The sequence below is a fragment of the Manacus vitellinus genome, unplaced genomic scaffold (assembly GCF_001715985.3).
Source record: "Manacus vitellinus isolate BGI_N305 unplaced genomic scaffold, ASM171598v3 scaffold_15_pilon, whole genome shotgun sequence".
Lineage (NCBI taxonomy): Eukaryota > Metazoa > Chordata > Aves > Passeriformes > Pipridae > Manacus > Manacus vitellinus.
In genome coordinates, this window is record NW_021939122.1 from 15985293 (window position 1) to 15994828 (window position 9536).

The following is a 9536-nucleotide window of genomic DNA, read 5'->3' on the forward strand; positions in this document are numbered from 1 at the left end:
CAAACTTTACTCCTGCTGCAGTGCTCTAAGGTCCAACCCAAAATTACAAGAAAATGAATGCATAAGACTTGGGCCATATATACAACCAAGGACTCAGTTTCTTGTGCTTGTAATCCTGTAGGAAACTGTCCTCACACAAAATACTTGTCCTTGAGATTTGTCTGGGGGTTAGAACAGTCTGTCATTTCTAAGAACTATTTCAGAGCAAATTGCAGATCTCGTAATTTTTATATGTTAAACTCCTGTTTTTATAACAATACATTTATTTTTAATTGTGATGAACTATAACAATTCAAGTTTTATAGAGCTGCTGTGATTATTTGTTGTTGGTTTTTCTTTTTTATTCTAACAAGAAACAAGCAAATGCAAAAGAAACAAAACTTCCTAAATATCACAACATGCCAGGGAAATAGAATAGCGAATCCTTGTAGCAAAAGCATCAGCTTTCATTTGCTGCTCATATTTAGTGTTTTCTCATCTTCTGACTTTTCTGGTAAGTCATATATGGTAAAGTGTAAAAGAAGAACATGTTCTAAGCATACAGGCAGGGCAGTACCGCTGGGTAGCCTTGTTGGAAACCCAACTCTTCATTTTTGGGGAAAAGTTCAAGCTAGCTAGCATGAATATTATAAGGCAATTTTTTGCATATATTATGTTTGAAGGTATTTACAAAAGATCAGTATTGACTTATACTTTTGTGTACTGTTCTGCAGTTAGACAGTGATGGGAGTCTGTATTACGTTAGGGGTTGGGTTTTTTTGTTTGTTTGTTTTCCTTTTTTTTCCCAATCAGTATGCAAAATATTGGTTGCATTGATGTGCGAATTGAGGGGAACCAAATGAATTGGTTTTCTGTCAAAAACCACAGGCAAAGTACATAGGGTTTTGATTTCTGCTTTAGTGGTTCTGTTATCATTCTTATTTACAGTGAGAGTGGCTTTTTATCTTTGAGTTTGTGCTCTTTCGCCTACTTTGCAATTGAGTTCTTGGTTTTGTGGTTTTTATCAGCAATGCTCAGCCTGGCTTCTAGAGTTCTTAATTTGGCTGTTTGCAAGTCCCATTTCTAGCTAGATCTTTAAGCTAGATAAGAAGAAAAAGTGCTTGAGAATTACTGTAGAGTAAAATTCCTCCCTTGACCATGAGATAAACTGGGTGCAGACAGAACATCTCACTTCGAGGAAAGCTACCTAAGGACAGGTCTGACTTTAAGACTCTCAAAGAATCTAAAACTGGTTGAAAAGCTATTTCTTTAAGAATCCTGTATGTGTCTAATATCTTACTGATTCAGGACATAATTCAGGACATCTTTAAAAATCACAACTAAAGGAATTAAAGTATTTAATTTCTAATACAAGTGACTCTTTGAGTGCTATTTTCAGTAGTGCTTTTATTTCATATTGCCTGTACAAAATGCATACTGAAGAAGAAAAAATAATCACCCTTGAATATCCCACCTGAAGGTTGATTTTATGAATGTTTGGAAAGTGAAGGATTTGTGCTTTTTAAATTTACCAAACATGAAAACTCTTGTGTTTTCATATGTTTGAGAGTAGTGGGAACCTCTTGAAGGTGAAAGCTAATGTTTTTTTTTTTTCTAACATCATGCTCCCAAGGTCTTATGCTGTTTAAGCAACATCACGTATTGTCAGCCATATGATAAAATTGAGAAATATAAATTCTGTTTGCTCCCATCAATAACCTTAGGAAAGTCAGTAATGATGAAAGTACTTCAGTCACTACTGCCTTCCAACCCCTCATACACCATGCTGGATCTTTCCTCGTGGTAGACTAACTTTTGTAGGACACTGTTTCACTGTACGTCTCCATTTTCACCTTGATATTATCAATTTGATAAAAAGCTATGAATTAATTGGTGATGTTTAATAAAGAACTAATTAATGGCACTTTCTGGTTCAACCATAAATACCTTCTAGACTATAAATACCTTCTAGAAGGCTTTATCTTCTAGTTGACATCTTCCTGAGAAATAGAGGAGACTTTCTGTATCTAGAGCACAACTGAATTGCGTCCTGCAAAGCATGGATGATTCCAGAGAACACATGTGATCTCTTGAAAATATGCCAAAGAGATCAAGGTGGCCCATGCATAGTTGGGGCCCATGGGTTGGGGTGCTGGAGGCTATGCTTTCCAGGGGTTGAGAAGAAAAAGACTACAGAGCAAATGAGCAACAGAATGATCCATCTTATTGATAGGCATGAAATCAGTGACAGCAGGAAGAGGAAATTTGTTGCCTGTTTTACACTGTTTTTCTGCATGCCCATCTCTTTTCATTGCAAGGAATCCTTTCCTGCTTGGAGATTTCATTTTACAGCTTGCAGCACTCTGGGCATCAGGACCATAGTCTGGTGGTGTAGCATCACTTTCATGAGAGTGGGGGTATGGTTTATAGGCACAATAAACTCTTCTAGTTGGTTCAGTCCAATTAACAAGTGTATAAGCCCCCACGTGCTGTAGAAGGTGATTTTTATGTGATCTTTTGTGATTAGTGTTGAGAAATGTAGCTCTGTATATACAAACCCATTTTATAAATTGCAGACTATATTTAATTAGCATTATGCACCCACGGCTACTTCATCTACATTTCTGCCACTAATCCGTCTCCCTGGGACTCCACTGCTCCAAGTGGCTCAGTGTCTTGAACCAGCATTTACAGATTAATAAATCTGCCAGGGAAGCATTCCCTCCTTATCTGTTTGTCTGTGGAAATACCCCCAAATGTTAACTCTGACCACAAGTCTGGGAGAAGCGATTTTTATGTCTCAGCTGCTGGCAGGTCTTCCTGTAGCTAAAAGTGCCATAATTTCTGAAACCTGATGCTTTATCCTCCAGTGCTAGAAACAGGAGTTTAATTCCCCTGATGAGGGGAGGGACCCAACTTTCCAGAAGAACAAAGTCAGCTCGTTTGTTTCTCTTGCTCTTTCATAGTCACTGGGCTAGGGAAGGCTAGAGGTTTGGTGTGTGGAAGTACTTGATTATGTTGTAGGAAGTTCCTGGGATGCTTGCTCAGGGACGTTTGTTTTAGCTGGGATCAGGATCAGTCTTTGGGGAGATCCAGGAAACTGGATTTCTTTGATACTAGTTCTCAGTTGCCCACTCAGAGGCAATATGTTCCTTAGCATCGATGTTGCATTTCACGGGTCTCTCATTTGAGCAGTTTCCCTTTTACGTGCCTCCCTCGTTCATTCCCATCTGTTTTTTGGGCAGGGTCAGTCTTTCTCACTCTCTTGTTTGTACAGGACTTAGCACAAAAGGACTCTGTTCTCTGGTGGTGCCTTTGGGCACTGCTGTTAGACAAATAAAAGAGTATAAAGTTTGCATCAAACTTTTTTGCAACCTGTCTTGCACAACAAACTGCCTGTGCCAATCTGTATAATGCAGCAATGTCTCAAATGCTGGATGGTCCTGTGTGAAGGATTCAGTATGATTTTGTGATCTATAATACCATGTTCTTAGCCACTCTGGATTGCAGACTTACACGTAGTTATAAACCCTGCCTTCCAAACTCTCACTTTATGAACAAATATGCTTCCTATGAAGGCAACAGTAGCAGTCTTGTTACTTAGGTTAATTAAACCAAATGTGAATAATATTTTATGAAGTAATTCTTTAAATTTGTGTTGCTCTGGGATTAGAGAAAAAAAAAAGTCAACTTTTTTTCTTTCCTTTTTTTTTTTTCCTCTATATGTCTTTCAAGTTGTTTCCCTGAGCAGTAAGCAAGGTTCTGTTTAGAATACATGTCTCTGGATAGAAGATCAGATTGTATAGAAATAATGTAAAATAACTCTGGGTGAACGTTCCTTTACCCCCTAAGGAGATGGTGAATTGAACTTTCTGTTTTTTTTTTTTTCTTCTTTTTCCCTTTATTTTTCTGTGAAGTTTCCCACAGAAATAAGCCTGGAATCCAAAAGGCTCAGACTAGTTCTGGGGTGGAACTACAGAGAGTTGTACCCTTCATAACTGAGGATGGAAGACTGTGATAAATCAAGGCCTAAGGACTTTATGCACCTTTCCTAGGGTTTGGACTTTATGAACCTATCCCAAGGTTTGGGCTTTGTTACATGTTCTTCCACATGCTAGGAATGGGTATGGAGAGGAGGCACTGTGTAGTCCTGCAGCTGTATTGGAAGCTGTTGGTTTTGCTCTGCGGTACATGTATGTCCACATCAGAAATGGTCAGAAGGAATAGTTTGTAGATAGATGAAGGAAGGAACAGAGAAGGAGGTATGTGGAGACATCTCTCTTCTCCACTCTACTAGTTATTTATTATTTCCCCTCTGAATGTTTGGTGGATCTCACTTCAGTGATGCAGGAAATTTCACTAAACGGCAAATAGAGTCAAGTTAAGTATTGTGCCTGCCTCAGTAGTCCTTCTTCCCCTTTTCGTACTTGACATTTGCTGGCTGTTTAATATATGTAAAATTGAGCTAAGATTTTAATATTGAGTGTTGAAGCTTGATAATACTTGGAGCTTGATTAAAGTAAGAAAACCTGAGTGGTAAGAGCCAGGCATCTTGGCATGTTCATGTGGTTGAAGTCTCAAGAGCTTGCCAACCTCCCCGTGGGGACAGCCTGAGGTGGTGCTGGTTGTATTTTACAGGTGGGGAAAGTGAGACATAAAGAGATGGAGTTGATTTAATTCTTGCAAGGAGCTGATGTGGACAGACCTAGATGTTAAAGACTGTGAGTTGAATTTGAGCTCTTGCTTCCATTTATCACATAGAGATTTATAGTGGTCAGAGGTGGGACCACCTACTTGATGGCCACATAGTACGTGTCTGTGCCCTGTCTGGTAGTGTTGGTTTCTTCAGCTGGTGAGGGTCAGGGCAGGGGGCTGGGAAAGCCTGAAGCTGCCACACAGCTGGAGTGTGTTAGTGCTGAGAAGTTGACTGAGTACTTGCATGTCTGAAGTATGCAGCGCCTCTGGGACATGTGTGAGGCAACGCTGTTTACTTGTGTCTACTTGTTTGCCTGCATAAAACTGCATAGTGCAAGCTTGTATCCGAGGCCACTTCTGTTATTCCTGGATAGTCTCCAAAAGTATCTTAAGGCATTTAGAGTCTCTTCTCCTTTGCCCACAATTTCCTTGGAGTGCTGCAGACCAGAGCCGTGTTGTGACTCAGTTTCTCATTGATTCTGAACAAGGCTGCTGGGCACTAGAAGGGTGTTTCTAGTAAGCACTAGAAGGGTGTTTTGCTGTATTGAGTTACACCCTCAACCAAGAAAAATGTATGAGGGTATTGTGTTTGATAAAAGGTAGCATCAGCTTGATGTTCTGGCGCAGCATTGTTACCTTGAGGGATAGGAATACAAACCAGCATTACAGCTTTTAGGAAGACCCTGCCATGTTCCTTTCCTGTAGTTGGAAGAGCTATGATCTTAATCAATGAACTCCTGCTTGGAGTCCTCTAAAAAGAATTTAACTTACTCTAGTAAAATAAAATATACAGGAACTACCCATTAATGGGACATTTTCTCCCAGACTGGTATTTTAGCTGATCTGATTTGCTCAATCCCCATGACACTTGCAATGCTTTTCCTCTTTCTTTCCTCTCCTTTCCTCCCCTCCCAACGCTCTACAAAGCTGCCTCAGGAGTGGTCCTCTTGTCACAGAGACTGCAAATGCCACCACGGGCACCTGGAGTAATCTTCAGCTTCATCTTCTGCAGAGCTGTGGCTTTCTCTGGGAGAAGAGCTTTCACATATTTAACACAGATTACATTGTACTCTCTCCCAGAAGTACCTGGCTGGGACGCTCCATCGTCTTGTGGGAGTAAGTCACCTTGTTGGAGGTGTTACTGTGAAGGGTTTACTGAGTGGCTGGTGTAATTCAGACTTTGTCAAAGACTTGCTTCTTTATTTTCTCTTTAGATAAGATTTATGACCAAAGTAGTCTTTTTTTTTTTCCATTTGAATTGTGTTAGACTCCTTCTATGAGTGATTTCAGAGAGTGGTGTTCCTGCCTGTCACATGTCCCTTTTTGTAACTTACATATATATTACATTGATGTTATTGTGAGGATCAATTTTGTTGACTTCATCTGAGAAACCTCATTGCTCTCTTTTCTCTGGTGGACAAAACCAGTTTGAAAGCACCACAATTCCCTGAATTGGATTTCCAGTGTGATCCCCTTAGGTTCAGCAAACAGAGCATTTCAGGAAGCAATGATTTTTGCAGACTCAGATATGAGGATGAGATACATTGATAGGCATATTTTTATTATTGGATTGGGAGAGCAGACTCCCCCCCTCCCCCCTTTTATTTTACCTACTTTGTTGTTTCATGTAAGGCTGTAACTGACCCTCTCCTTGTCTGTGGTTCCTCAAATGTGTGGGTGCTCCTCCTCCTTCCCCTTCTAAGTTGTGAATGTTGATTTGGGCAGTTTATTCCCGACTAAGATCCAGCAATTGTTTGAATTAAAATGATTATTGTAAGTGGGTTCATGTGGTTTTTTTTCCTCCCCCCTCCCCTCCAATGCTGGGACAATCTGTGCAATGTGTTTCATGAAGTCAGCAGATGAATCTTTTAAATTACACCTCTTGTCCCTTGCTCTTTCTTCCTCCCTCCTACTTTGGCTGCAGAGTCTGCTGGAGGAGCTGCTGGAGGAGCGGAAAACAAGTTTGGCACCCACATGGTAGAGAGAGCACTGATTAGTTCCTAAAAGAAGCAGCAAGTTGATTGCTTGCAGAGATGATGTAAGCCATTGCTCTGGGGTACATCAGGTTGGATTTCTCATGCTTTATCTTATAAAGCCTAAATTAACAGCTGGTTTGGTTTGAGTTCTCCGGGATCTGACTAAAGGATTACAGTCCGTTCTCAAGTGAGTCAATCTAGTTTAATTTATTTCAGGTCTATCAAAAAAGATCAATCAAAGCTCTTTTGAAAGTAAAGCTGTAATCGGCCTGTGTACTTAGATGTCACTGGTTTTGTATTTACTTAGCTTCTCTGGTGGAAAAATGTTCAGGCTGCAGCTAAGATTATATTGCAGTGATATATATTTTTTTTTAAATACAGTTAGATTTTTTTTTAAGAAGGTTACTTGTGTTTTCTGAAACACTGCAGCTTACGTATGCGTCTAACCAAGTCTGCTGATTTATTTTTTTTTTTTTTGTGAATCCTTGAACTTGAAACTGTACTTGAACTGGGAAGGATCGTGGTTTGGTGGTTAAAAAATACAAGTAGGAGTTGGAAATCCAGATTCCTCTGCTGATTGCTAGACCTAAGACATGACCTCAGGCATCTCCTTTAATTGCTGTTTGTCTCAGTTTCCCCATCTGCACAATAGGAACAACAGCATTCAAACAGGATCTCGACACAAAGTAGCCTGTGTTTACATAAGGGTGCGATTTAGAAATCGCATATTCAACTGAGTGCAACTCCTTGTACACTTTCTTAAATCAGTGGTCTATATTGTTGTCTTAATGTCCGTAGAGCTGGAAATGATAGTATAGCTAGTGCTAAACTGAGTTTTTGACTGGATAGACTAGCTAATCAGATTTTAGGGAGTCAGGTTGCTGCAGCCCCAGGAAGCAAAGTACTGAACTAGTGTAAAACCTCTCTACCAGTTTCTGGTTTTTAAAATCTTTTGGAGCCTAAGTGTCTCGGCAGACCTCATGCCAGATCAGGTATCATCTGGCCTTCTGCCATGGACATAAACTCCATACCATGGTCTCTTGTTAATTTGACAGGAACATAATTGAGTGCCCACACCCTAACTGGAGAGATGCTGGATGATCTGGTACTGCAGACGTGTGATAAACATCATGAAATGTGACCTTATTTTAGCAATTGCACAAGAGTTTGTATGAGTTCGGTTTAATTAATTCCAGAAGTGATTTTTGAGGGCTCATTTCTACTTGCAGTAAAGGTAGGACCATAGCATAAAAAAAAAATCAGAAAAATATGCGACCAAGGCTTCAACCAGAGGTTGAAGTGCTCATCACCTCACTTTTGTGTTTCTGTCCTTACATGGACTGAATGTGAAGTTGTTCATTTAGTGGCACATAGCTTGCTCTCTGAATCCTGTTCAGGCTTTTGCTGAACCTTTGAGGAGGAGGAGTGGCTCTGTTGGCCAGCCTGATACTGAGTGGTAACAGATGCGCTTCACCAGTGGAGAAACCTCATTACAGCACATAAACTCGCTCTTGCCACCAGTCCCCCAGTACCTTCCACTGGCAGCCGTGAGAAAGCTGATGGAAGTGAGGCATTATGAAACAACCCTTTGGAAGATTGGGTGTCTTGTAAATGTTTTCAGCAGCAGTGAAGTTTGCACAGTAAAGTGTTTGTTTTATAATTGGTGCATTAGCTTTCAAGCAAGGATTATCTTGAACTTTTTTGTGATTGAGTAGCCCATTTCTTGTTCATTTCTACTTCTTCCCTTCTTCAGGTTTAAAAAAAATAGATAAAAGAGATCAAATTCAAGGTGGTAGGTTCCTTAACACACTCGCAAATTCAGCTCCCTCATATTGTTTTTAGCTGCATTATTTTTCATGTGACTATGAGTTAGAAATATGTGACTGTATTTTCAGTTGATGTAGGTTGGTCTTTTGAGTTTCCTGAAGTGGTGACAGTTTTGGTGGGCAGCTTTGCAATGGGAGTGTTTGAGATGGCCTTGTCTGTTTCTGGTCTGTGTGACAAATCTCTGGTACGATCTGTTTGTGTTCTTGCTTAAGAAAAGCTTCCATATATGTTTTAAGTATCAGAAATAAATGACTTAAGTTCCTTTTATGTACCATTTGGCTGTCTAAGTGTTTTTGTTCTAGTCCACTTCCCAGTCATCAAGCAATTCTCCTCAGTCTCCTACCTGAACAAGTGAAATGACTGCCACTCCTCTTGCAGGTGGAAGAGTTTTAAGATCTTCCCTCCACTTCTTTTAAAAGCCAGCTGTTCTTTAGGCAACTGCTCTTCTATTTAGGGACTTAAAAAGAAGTGGCAGCAGATAGGTGCTTGGGGACTGAATATGGATTCTTAGAGTGGCCTAGGGTAAATTTTTTTTTTAATGATATTAATCATCCAGAGAGATCAGTCTGGACACTGCTTGTTGTATCACTAGATGTTAGACTTGAGCAGTGATCAGGCTGAGTCCTGTGTGAGCTATGGCTGTCCTTGGAGTATTTTGTACTCCTTTTGGAGATTGATGCAGGTATATTCTCCCACCCAAGCATTACTCTTGGGAATATGATTATTAGTCTGATAATAGTTTCCAGTGGCTGGTTAGTTTTCTCTCTCGAATATGGGGAGATTTATCAGGTGTTTGAGGTGTGAAGACTATCTACTCTCTGTTGGCAAATTGAGGAGTACAACAGTGGTTATCATTGTGTATTTTTCACTCTATTTAAAAGCAAACTAACCATCAGTGAGTAACTTTCCATTTCTGTCCTGGTTAGTAACCTCCTCCTGTAATCCTTCCCAGTGAAGTCTCCCCTTTTAAAAGCCAAGTCACTGGGATTGCCTCCTTTTGATCCTCCCCTGCACCTGGAGCTTCCATAATGCCACCCCATCCGTGCTACTCTTACCTGG